The sequence below is a fragment of the Drosophila novamexicana genome, unplaced genomic scaffold (genome assembly GCF_003285875.2).
Source record: "Drosophila novamexicana strain 15010-1031.04,08,12 unplaced genomic scaffold, DnovRS2.1 tig00001059-arrow-arrow-pilon, whole genome shotgun sequence".
Taxonomy (NCBI): Eukaryota; Metazoa; Arthropoda; class Insecta; order Diptera; family Drosophilidae; genus Drosophila; species Drosophila novamexicana.
In genome coordinates this window covers 1,297,731-1,310,574 of record NW_020824837.1, presented here as the reverse complement: position 1 = coordinate 1,310,574, position 12,844 = coordinate 1,297,731, and the positions used below count along the sequence as shown (strand labels likewise).

The following is a 12,844-nucleotide window of genomic DNA, read 5'->3' as shown; positions in this document are numbered from 1 at the left end:
CATCTTTTGCGAGTGGTGGGGGCAGCCAGCCCAGGTAACCACAACAGCACGCATTAGGTACACACACATGCACACACACACACACACACGCACACACACGCACACACACATACCCATACAGAACAGTCGCTCTCGCAGAGCGTTTAGCTAACACTGTAAATGGCCCAAAAAGTTTGTGTAATTTTTTTTTTCGTTTCTTAAATATGTGCAACACCTGAAAATTGAATATTTTCATTAAAAGTTAAAAGCTTCACATCGATGGCAGCCGCGGCTGCCAAGTGAGCCACAAAATGGCCGCGCCACACACACACACACACGCACACGCACACACACACTCACACACACACGAGCTTGGTAAGAACCAATATACTTTGAAAGAGCTCGAAAATGTATTTGTAAAGAGTGCGTAGCATCTAGAACGTCTGCTATGCCCAGCCTGCTGCCACGCCCATTCAGGGTTTCTCTTTAAGCAACTAAACTAATTTACAGAAGCTTCAGGAGCAGCACCGTGACTTGGACAAGGACAAGAAACGCACGTGTTGCTTGCCGTTGAAGTTTTGCGCTTCATTTTAAGCCGGGCGCCATCATAATCAGACGCTGTGTTCATCATCGCAGAAGCGCCGGAACACCACTAATATGCTATGCTCTAAAAACCAACTCCAAAACCCCAAGTCAGCTAAGCACCCCTTCCTCCTTTAGCCCCTCCCCCGCTACCGTCTGACAGCCACCTCAGCGGCTCAGTCTATACGCCTGTTTTGCTTTGTTAAAAGGATTTTCACGGATTTCCGTTGTAATTTGAAAAGTTTTTTATGCAACTTTTTTCATTTACAAAACACAGCGGTGCTTGGTGGTGGAAGGGGAGGGTGTTGGGGGTGGGCGCGGTCTGAGGTGGTTTTGTGGGCGGTGTGCGAATCGTTTGTTGGCTTGTTAGTTCTCAAGTAGCTGCCAAAAGCAGGCGACCAGGCCGACAAACAGGTGTTAATTGTTAATTGTTTTCAAGCCAATTTGCCAGAAATAAATGAATTTTTGGCCAAAAAAGAAGAAGAAGAACAAGTCACATTATAATTAAAAAGCTCCCAAAGCGACGCTTGATTAAGATTTAGATGCCTTGTTATTTGCCGCTTGCATCGCTCAGCCATTCAGCGTATTCCGCTGTTAGCCTGAAATGAAGCCGTTTTTTTTTTGTATGCCACTTGCAAAAAAAATGAAGTGTGCGAAAGTCGGGAGTGACCGACTGGGAAATACCTTCCACCTAGCTGCCGTTACTTTCAGTTTCATTATATAAATAAATACATGCTCTAAGGCTCACAAATCTGAGCTTCTTCTTAGTCCTATCACTACACTCTGTATTGGGAATGAATTCTCAATGAATTTCGGTACTCAGAGTCCGATTTGTTCAAGTTTGTGGGGAACGGGAATGGGTATCCAAGAAAGGAGTCGTTTGTTATCTGTTTATATTAGCAATAGCAAGCTATACAATGAAAAACCAAGGCACAGAATCGATATTTATTGACATTATAAAAATAGGTAGAGATGACGAGCATATATCCGAAAAGGACATCATTTTATACCTTTTTATACTATACGAGAAGTTGTAATGCCTATAATTTTCGAGTTAAGCTTTAAAAGCCATGTCTCAGCATCGATATTTATCGATATATCGATTTGGCGAGGAGATATCGAAAAAAGATATGACAAGCTGATGCTGCGCATAATATAAGAAAATATTATTACACATGTAAGATCTACTTTGTAAAGGAATACGGCTTGATCGACCTTGCTCGTCCTTCTGACCAAAAATATATATACTAAATGGGTTCGTAGCAGCCCCCCTTCACCTGTTACATGCAAGTGGACAAAACCATTATACCCTCTTCCAGCCATTATTGGTGGTTACGGAGTTTAAAAAAGTGAGTCGTTGTTGTTGCTGTTGCAAGCACACCGAAGCCGTGCTACGCTATGGGCTACGGGCCCAGCAAAGTGCCTGACAGACAATAAAGTTGTCGACGTTGACTGGCAAACTAACAACGCACCACCACACCACTCAACACCTGCCGGAGAAGGCCTTGAAAAGGTGAGCAGGTACGAAAAGTGCGTACAAAAATGGCAACATACAACTTTAGTCGGGCTTTCTCTCTGCTAGTGTATGTGGGTGTGTGTGTGTGTGTGTTAAAGATAATTGAATTCCTAATTTTAAGTGCTGCGCTGTTAGAGAACATACACCACACACACACCACAACGCACACACACCGACAGGCAAAGTGTGTGTGGCTAAACAAGTCACAAAAGTGTTTGCGCCGCAAAGTATGCAACGTTAAATTACGCATACGCCATGTGCGACGACAAGCAAAACGTGCAAAGTGCTCGAATCTCTCGCTCGAATCTGTTTATCTCACACTGGCCAAAGTCCAAAGTTAGCAGTAGTCAGTTACCAGTCATCAGGTGCCAGTTGCCAGTTTTACTGTAGCTGTTACCACCTGACAATTTGCCAAGTGTCCGCAAACAAAAATATAACAAAACCGAAGCAAATGAAAGAGAGAAATAAAACTATTTTCGAGTTGACGAAGTTTTAATGCCCTTAGATTAAGGAGAAGTGGGTAGCAATTGTTAAACTATTTTAAATGAAAAGATAGAAACTAAATGACAAATTCAATTGGAGAAATAACCATAGTTTAAATAGAAATTGATTTGATTTTGGCAAATAAGCTGGTCTCATCCCTTTATACAAAACTGTTGATCCTGACTGATCCGAACCTTCACTGTAGTTACCTTCTGTCATGTAGGTGCATGCTAAATCGAGGTTTGAAACCGTTTTTGTTTATCATCCGATCAAACTTAATTTCAATTTTTGGTAATTTTTGAACCATGTCTATATACGAATCTTGGGGTAAGATTTGGACATGAATTTTGACCAAAAAATCCGTGTCGAGATTTGAATGCCACATTAATCTAGAGGGAAAACCATGAAGAAAAAGACAAACTTCGTGGAAATCGGATGAGATTTGACCGTGTTATGGGGGTGGTAATTTTTGACCCATGTCTATATACGAATCTTGGGGTAAGATTTGGACATGAATTTCGACCAAAAAATCCGTGTCAAGATTTGAATGCAACATTAATCTAGAGGGAAAACCATGAAGAAAAAGCCAAACTTCGTGAAAATCGAATGAGATTTGGCCGAGATATGGGGGTGGTAATTTTTGACCCATGTCTATATACGCATCTTGGGGTAAGATTTGGACATGAATTTCGACCAAAAAATCCGTGTCAAGATTTGAATGCAACATTAATCTAGAGGGAAAACCATGAAGAAAAAGCCAAACTTCGTGAAAATCGAATGAGATTTGGCCGAGATATGGGGGTGGTAATTTTTGACCCATGTCTATATACGAATCTTGGGGTAAGATTTGGACATGAATTTCGACCAAAAAATCCGTGTCAAGATTTGAATGCAACATTAATCTAGAGGGAAAACCATGAAGAAAAAGCCAAACTTCGTGAAAATCGAATGAGATTTGGCCGAGATATGGGGGTGGTAATTTTTGACCCATGTCTATATACGAATCTTGGGGTAAGATTTGGACATGAATTTCGACCAAAAAATCCGTGTCAAGATTTGAATGCAACATTAATCTAGAGGGAAAACCATGAAGAAAAAGCCAAACTTCGTGAAAATCGAATGAGATTTGGCCGAGATATGGGGGTGGTAATTTTTGACCCATGTCTATATACGAATCTTGGGGTAAGATTTGGACATGAATTTCGACCAAAAAATCCGTGTCAAGATTTGAATGCAACATTAATCTAGAGGAAAAACCATGAAGAAAAAGCCAAACTTCGTGGAAATCGGATGAGATTTGACCGAGTTATGGAGGTGGTAATTTTTGACCCATGTCTATATACGAATCTTGGGGTAAGATTTGGACATGAATTTCGACCAAAAAATCCGTGTCAAGATTTGAATGCAACATTAATCTAGAGGGAAAACCATGAAGAAAAAGCCAAACTTCGTGAAAATCGAATGAGATTTGGCCGAGATATGGGGGTGGTAATTTTTGACCCATGTCTATATACGAATCTTGGGGTAAGATTTGGACATGAATTTCGACCAAAAAATCCGTGTCGAGATTTGAATGCCAGATAAATCTAGAGGAAAAACCATGAAGAAAAAGCCAAACTTCGTGGAAATCGGATGAGATTTGACCGAGTTATGGAGGTGGTAATTTTTGACCCATGTCTATATACGAATCTTGGGGTAAGATTTGGACATGAATGTCGACCAAAAAATCGGTGTCGAGATTTGAATGCCACATTAATCTAGAGGGAAAACCATGAAGAAAAAGCCAAACTTCGTGGAAATCGGATGAGATTTGACCGAGTTATGGGGGTGGTAATTTTTTACCCATGTCTATATACGAATCTTGGGGTAAGATTTGGACATGAATTTTGACCAAAAAATCGGTGTCGAGATTTGAATGCCGCATTAATCTAGAGGGAAACCCATGAAGAAAAAGCCAAACTTCGTGGAAATCGGATGAGATTTGACCGAGTTATGGGGGTGGTAATTTTTGACCCATGTCTACATACGAATCTTGGGGTAAGATTGGACATGAATGTCGACCAAAAAATCGGTGTTCAGATTTGAATGTCAGATTAATCTAAATGGAAAACCATGAAGAAAACGCCAAACTTCGTGAAAATCGGATGAGATTTGGCCGAGATATGGGGGTGGTAATTTTTGACCCATGTCTATATACGAATCTTGGGGTAAGATTTGGACATGAATTTCGACCAAAAAATCGGTGTCGAGATTTGAATGCCAGATTAATCTAGAGGGAAAACCATGAAGAAAAAGCCAAACTTCGTGGAAATCGGATGAGATTTGACCGAGTTATGGGGGTGGTAATTTTTGACCCATGTCTGTATACGAATCTTGGGGTAGGATTTGGACATGAATTTCGACCAAAAAATCGGTGTCGAGATTTGAATGCCAGATTAATCTAGAGGGAAAACCATAAAGAAAACGCCAAACTTCGTGAAAATCGGATGAAATTTGGCCGATCTGCGAGGGAGCTAGGAGCATCTACATCTAAAATTTTAAGTCTCTACCTCTTATAGGTTCTGAGATCCTTGCGTTCATACATACGGACGAACGGACGAACGGACGGACGGACGGACAGACAGACGGACATGGCTAGATCGTCTCAGCTATTTATGCTGATCAAGAATATGTATACTTTATGGGGTCGGAGTTGCTTCCTTCTGCCTGTTACATACATTTGGCTTTCGCACAAATACAATATACCCTTATACCCATTTTTAATGGGTTCAGGGTATAAAAATCAATGAAAAGAATAAATATGATTTCGAAGGAATATATATATACTATCGGAAAGTATAAATGAATTGTTGTTGCTATTGATGTATATTTATTTTTTAAATAAATTAAAATCAAATTAAGCCGCTTCAATATGAAAAAATAGTTTATGAAATGAACAGATAGCTTGTTATGATAATCCGAACAGATTTTAGCAGCGAGTTGATTTAAAACATTAATATAAATTAATTAAATAGAAATACAGAAATGACAAACATAATATGCCCATTAGAAAACGGATAAGTTTGAAAAAGATATGATCAATTTAAGAATAGCATTCAGAGTTTAATTAAAATTTGCAATTTGTTTGTCAATGACAAGCATTTAGAAATGATTGTAGAATGCAATAGAAACAACAACAAATCAGATTTTGCATGTGTGCATGCCATATATTTTATCGGCAACAGAGTATACTAGAAATGTTTAGCTAATATATATATATATATATATATATATATATATAAATTCAGTGTGACAAACGAGATTTGTGATTTTGTGTTAGCTTCCAGATAAGAGAGTAGGACACACAACTGGCAAATCAATTTGGCTGATCGATTGCTGGGCAAATACTCGACATGGCAACAGTTTGGATAACAGATTTAATTCGTATTTCTTTGCCGTTTGACAGCGCAGCCAACTCCATGACAGAATTATAAGACTTTATTTAAGCCGCCCAAAAAAGGTGATGTGAATATTTTTCTGGCTACATAAAAAGTTGGCAGCTTCATTTCAAATGCAAATGAGGTGTGTTTGTGTGTGTGTCTGTCTGTGTGTGTGTGTGGGTTCTCGACCGTCTGGCAAATTAGTTTAGCTAAGGCAACATGATATAAACAAGGCTTATATATCACACATTAGGCCCATCAAGAGTGCTTCCAACTCTCCCCCTCTCTCTCTGTCTCTCTCTGGGCTGCCATGTTTGCCTTCATATTTGTCCATTTTCGAAATTCAACGTAATCCGCTTTATTTTGTTTTGGCCGCTTTCAGACTTTTCAGCATTTTGCCCACTCGAGACACACGAAATGGAAATGGCCCAAAAACAAAGGCTAAGGCCGCAAGGAGGGGCCACGTTAACTTCTTAAGTGCAGCGCAACTTTTTGACACTTGAAATTGAGTTTTGTGGTGTAATTGCATTTTATTTGAGCTCCAAGTTGGAAGAAAAAAAAACAAAACTAAAGCCCAAATTCCGCGCCTATTGTTGAGCTGCACAAACGCCGCGCATAAGGTCGCACATAGTATATATATTATATATATACTGTATATATTCCCAGTGGGAGCGCTCAGTTGCCCAGCTACAGCTCCAGCTCCGGCTCTAGCTCCACTCCGGCTCTGGCTGTCGTCTAGGCAACCAGCTGCTCTTCAGCTCCTTTGCTGCGCTGTTGCAACAAATTTGCATGAAGTGGGCCTGCCTGGCGCCGTTTGGGGTTGCAAGTTGTTTGGTCCTAGGCTAAAACTCAAGTCAAGTGACGATAATCGCAAGTTGTTGCCTACCCTCGTGGCTAAAGGCTCTGCTCGCAGCTAGATCTCTTTCGCCAGTTTGCCACCAAAAAAGTTTGGCCCAACACGGAGCTTGGGTCTGGGTAGGTAAATGCATGGCAAATGGATTTGCCAGCATTGGGTGTTAAGTTTATTTGCAAATTGTGTGTGTAAATTGCAGTTTTCAGTTTGTTGTACGCTGTTTACCCAGCACGCTGTGCAGCCCATTGAGAAATTCAACTCAATTTGCAGCTGAATCAACTGTGCGTGGCGCAAATATTAATTACTATCTTGTGTTTCATTTTATTGGACAGCTTTTCGCTTTGAAAGGCGCAAAAAATGTATGTGCAGAGATCAAAAATCAAATTATTTGTATGCTTCAACTCGAATGCTTTGTACAAGAGCTAAGGGCAAATGCAATGAGCTATAGCTCAGCTCATAGAGCGGAGCGCGTGTCGTGTTTTCTGGCGTGACACGAATGCACATGAGAAGCCATATAACGTATGCGTGTCCTTATCGATGAACAAACGGTTTATAAATCCGTTTTCTGCCCTTACTGTAGATTCCACATATACAAATGCCTTAGAAGCTATTAAGCTGAATGCTTAAACTCATTGGGAATTTCAACGCGAAAGGCTTATTCGACCAATGTCTATATAGGACATTTGAGGGTAACATTTTAACATGAATTTTGACCAAGATGATACTGCCAGGCTTGGATACCAAATTGATCTAAAGGACAAGCCATGAAGAAAGAGCAAAACCTTAGGATAGTCGGTGGAGTTTTTACCGAGTTTTGGGGATGGGAAATTTCGACTTATGTCTACACCTACATATATAGGATATTTGAAAAATTATGTTGTCAGATTATGAAACCAAATTGAACTAGAGGCCAAACCATGAACAAAAATACAAACCTTATGAAAATATGATGAGATTTGACCAAGATACGGGGGTGGGAAATTTTGACCTATGTCTATATACTATTCAGTTTATAGGATGTTCCACGGACTTATAAATGATGGACCTTAAACTTAAGCGTAAGTTCGTGACGCATTCGAAGAGATACGTGACACGCGCTCATCTCTAGCAGCTACTCACACATAAGCACAATGATTTTAATGCAGAGATAAAATGAACTCTTCGGAATAATAAAGTGGAAATTATGCTCCAAGTGGATGTACTATAAATACGATTTGTTTTCGAAATCAATGGCAACGAATTGCTTACAATTACGCAGGAAATTTTATGCTTTTCAAAGAATAAAAACCAAAAAATGTTCAAATTGTAAAGAAAAAGCTAGCTAGGGGATGCCCTGAACCCTAGCGATAGCTACAAAATAAAAGAAACTTGATAGATATATTATTCTCAAAGATTTGAGATCCTTGTGTTAATACATACGGACGGACGGATAAAGGGACTGACGGACCGATTGACTCGGCTGTTGATGCTGATATATATACTAGAATATACTTATATACTCTATGGAATCGGATATTTGCCAGTTAACATTTGTACCTTTTTAACCATTTTCAAGGGGTTCAGCGTATACACATATGAGTTTCCAATTATTTCACTCCGCCAATTGTTAGTCAATCACTTTGTTTTCCCTATTGAAATGACCTCACTTGTTGTTCAATCAAAAGATTGAGCTACACGAAACTTAATGCTCTACCCATAAAACACAAGCTGAAAACAGAGTCTGCCGGCGAGCATTTTATCCTGTCAGGCATAATGAATAAATGTTGGAATACAAAATTCGAGAGACGTCTTCAAATGCAGCCATAATTAAAAGTGTCCTGGCTGTCAGCACGCACCAATTGTGCCAGCATCAATTGCAGCCTTCGGGCTGCTTAAGAAATGCATTGCGCATCGACAGGCTGACAGCCGAGAGGCCAACTGCCGACAGCTATTGTACTCTATTGTACTTGCCCCCAACTGCTTTCCAATGCCCCCACGCCCCTCGCCCCCTCCACGCGACCCTGCTGGCAGAGTCTGCTGCTGGCTGCACAATAGTAAATGAATTTTTCATTAAGACAGTTGCAAATTATTTAGTTTCCATGTTGGGCATTAATTTGCATTTAAAGTTAAAGTTGTTTGGCACGTTTTTTGAATTTCCCAGGCGCAACTTTTGCGCCAGCTTGTTGCTTATTGCCACAGCAATACACACACTCGCACACACACACACACAGACACTCTCCAGCGGAAGCTGTTGCTTTTCATGAATGAATTTTGGCGCCTTTTCTGCGACGCCTGCGCAATGCGGTGAGAGCATTGAAAGCCGATTGAAATTGTTGGACCATTTACCATTGAATGGTAGCCGCAGCAGCAGCATCCTTCAATCAGATTGACATCAATCGCAATGCTTCTTCAATTTGCCGTTTTATCAGAAAAGCGGCGCGCATTCAATTGCCGACAACAGTTGCGGTCTGGAGCTCATCGCGTGCGCCTCGCCTCGTGAATCCAACGCGCACCAACTTTTCGGGGCCGTTCACTTTCCCCCCCGACCCCTGCCCGGCCGCTAGCCAACGGAAAATTAAGAAACAATTTACGCACAAAAGTTAATTTGCGTATTTTATGCAATTAATAATAATTGTAAGAAAATTGTGAGAGTGCTTTCATCAAAGTATGTGTGCGATGTGTTTGGGGGCCGTATACGTAATATTGTGTTGGGGTTATTAAAAATATAAATAAAATGCGGAAATAATATGTGCAAATTATGCTTAAAAGCTAGTTAATTAAACTATTAATATAAAAAAGTAATAATTTATAATTTAATATAACAAGTAATTATAATTATAACGATAAATAATATTGATAAATTAAAATAATAGAAATTTAAATACTAATAATACTTATTAATACTAGTTATAATAGTTATAATAACAATATTAATCAAATTAAAAATGACAATAAGAAACAATAATAAAAAACTATTAATGTTTATTGCTATAATATAAGTAATAATATTATAACAAATAATAATAATAATAATAATAATAAAAATAATAATAATAATAATAATAATAATAATAATAGTAATAATAATAATATATTATAAAAATAATAATAATAATAATAATAATAATAATAATAATAATAAGAATAATAATAATAATAATAATAATAATAATAATAATAATAATAATAATAATAATAATAATAATAATAATAATATAAATATTAGAAATGTTAATATTAAAAATAATAATAATTATGCTAATTAACAATAATAACAAATAATAGGAATAACCACAATACAATTTAATTATAAAAAGAGTGCCATAATTCATAAGCGACAGCTTTAAACATTTCAAAAGCCAAAACTGAGTTAGCTTTAACTCAAGTGTAAATGAAACAAAAACAAAGCAAACAATTCAAAATACAAATAAGAATTAACATTGTTTTTAATCATACAAAGTGAAAACAGAATTGTACATACCCGACTGTTGAGCTTAAGTCTTGCCCAATACCAACATGTTCTGCAAATATAAAAAAAACGTTTGTCAATTAAATGAGATCCAGAGAAACATCTTAGCCTACGGAGATTTTATTGAGGATTCATTTGAATTCGTTAAAGTCAAAACGAATTGCAATAGCGTAGACATTATCAAGCATGCTCTGCATTTTAATTGAGCTCAAAGAACATTCAATGAACATGAATATGATTCAATATATATTGATATTTATTATTATTCATGCTCTGTACACCATGTGGAAACATTGATCACATTCTTCTTATTTAACCAGTGTTGTAAATTTTAACCATCCAATAAACCTTTTTATAACCTAATCCACCAAAGATATGACTCTCACTTGCATATCAAATTCACATAAATTTGCATAGCATACTTTTTGGGACGGAATTGATTTAAGAACTGACAGTTCTGTTGTTGGCTTATTTAATCTATTTACCATCTTTAAAAGTATAGAATATAAATTGAAAAGGCAGTAATTGGAAATATGGAACCAATAACAGGTGTTTCAATTATTTGGATCAGACTGTAATAAAAACCTAATGCAGATAAAGTAAGGCCTTAAATTAAAGAATCTTTATATCTAGTATATATTTCAAAAACTTGCATCAAAATCAAGAGGTCTTGAGACGCACCCGAGTGACTGCACTTGTAGACGAAGACTCTTAAGCCTAAAGACTTGATACGTCAAGCATGATATATGTATATATATGTATATATATACAAAAAAAAACTGATTCAAACCCTTTCAATAAGCCTAGAGCTATAAGTAATATATATATATTTTTACATATGCATCTCTATATATACTGTAAAGCTGTCTTAAAGCCTTTCAGTAAGCCCAGAGCTAACTATAAAGCTAATTTTGTATAAATTGAATAAAGCTAATTTTGTATAAATTGAATATGGCTTTCAGTTTCTTGGCATTTGAGCGCTCAAATATGCAGAAAGACGATAATATAAATACTATATTATAGCCAAGAAGTGCCGCAACGATACAGGAGAGGTCACATGAGAAAGCTCGAATTCAATGTGATTTAACATATATGTATACACAATATGGATATATGTATGTATTATATTTGCTGGTTATTTTATTTTATATTGTGGTTATGCCAGTGTAAATCCGGTTTTTGTGTTGCTTTTGGAATAATAAATGTTTTTGTGAGTGTCCGTGTGTGTGCGTGTGTGTTTGGCCAAGTAGAAGCAGTGAAAAACGTGCATAACAAATCGCATCAACTATTCAGCAGATTCAAGTGCATAAGAATGCACTTGGGCAGCTCAATTTCGAGCAGCTGCCTTCGTGATTCGCCTGCAAGAAATGCCAACGAACTGCACAAGCGAAACATACGCACACACACGCACACACAGACGCACACACAGACGCACACGCACATATGAGCAAAGCTAGAAAAATGTAATCACAATTACAAATGCAGGCAGCAGTTTGCATAATTTATGTCAAGCACAACAACAGCAACAGAGCCCAGGGGGAACGGGCGAGTGGTGGGCGGTGGGCGGCAGACGGGGGGCGACTGTGGTAAACTCACACGCTTGCATGCCCATAAATAAGTGCAGGTTTAAATACCACGGCAACAATTGTGAAATATGGCAGAATAATAGAAAGAAAGCAGAGAACAAGCAGAAAGCAGAAAGCATAAAATAAAAATGTAAAATGTATGAAATGTAACTACAAGTAGCCCGCTGACATGCACCAACAACAAGTGTGGGATGGTGGGAAGCTTGGGGGGAAGTGGCAGCAATGTGTGCGCGCCTGCACAGTGGGGCAAATGTCAAGTTGCGCCAAACTTTAGGCGACGCCAGCGACATGTGTATTAAAGTCTTGTCAAAGGCTTTAAATGATGTACAGCTATATATGTGAGGGCGAGAGAAACGCTCCGCTGCTGCCACTGTGCTGCTGCTGCGCTGCTGCTGCCTGGCAAATGGAGAACTCAACATGCAATGCGAAGCTAACGAAAGGCAAAACAAAAGCCAAGAAACAAAATGGGCCAAAAAGTTATTTTAAGGACACGGCAAAAAGTGCGCGTTTCTCGTTTCGAGAAAACTAAACGAAACGTAACGCAAGAAAGCGCCCAGTTCTGTATTTGTGTGCGTGCGTGTGTGTGTGTGCGTGTGTTTGTTTTTAGTAATCTCGAAACAATTATGCATACGTGCATACACAGAAATCTGTGGCGCGTGATGCTCAAAAGTAGCCCAAAAGCCTCGAAATGAAAGCGCAAAATGTTTTGCCATTAGCATAAAAAATAATGCCAATGGGCTAACTGGCAACTGGCAACTGGCAATGGGCAATGGGCAATGGGCAATGAGCAAAAGGCAACCATCGACAGCAAAAACAGACGCAAAAAAAAATGGTAAAAAAAAAACCAGATACAGTAGCCGAAAACTAAATACTCTAGCAGACAGCCAGTAAGTGCTTTCAAAAATCATCTTGAAACGCGTAGGCAAGCGGCCTTCCTAATGTGTCTTCACTGTGGAAGCTTCGCACTGCTGAGCTTCC

General features: G+C 38.4%; 1 protein-coding gene across 1 annotated transcript in view; it reads right to left on the bottom strand.

The window, feature by feature from the left end:
* LOC115765994 overlaps positions 1 to 10,559 on the bottom strand; it is a 43,579-nt gene extending 33,020 nt beyond the window's left edge. Inside the window, exon 1 of the transcript XR_004018170.1 lies at positions 10,293 to 10,559. The gene's annotated coding sequence lies outside the window, so the exon portion shown is untranslated. The remainder of the gene's footprint in view (positions 1 to 10,292) is intronic.
* Between the last annotated feature and the right edge of the window lie 2,285 nt (positions 10,560 to 12,844).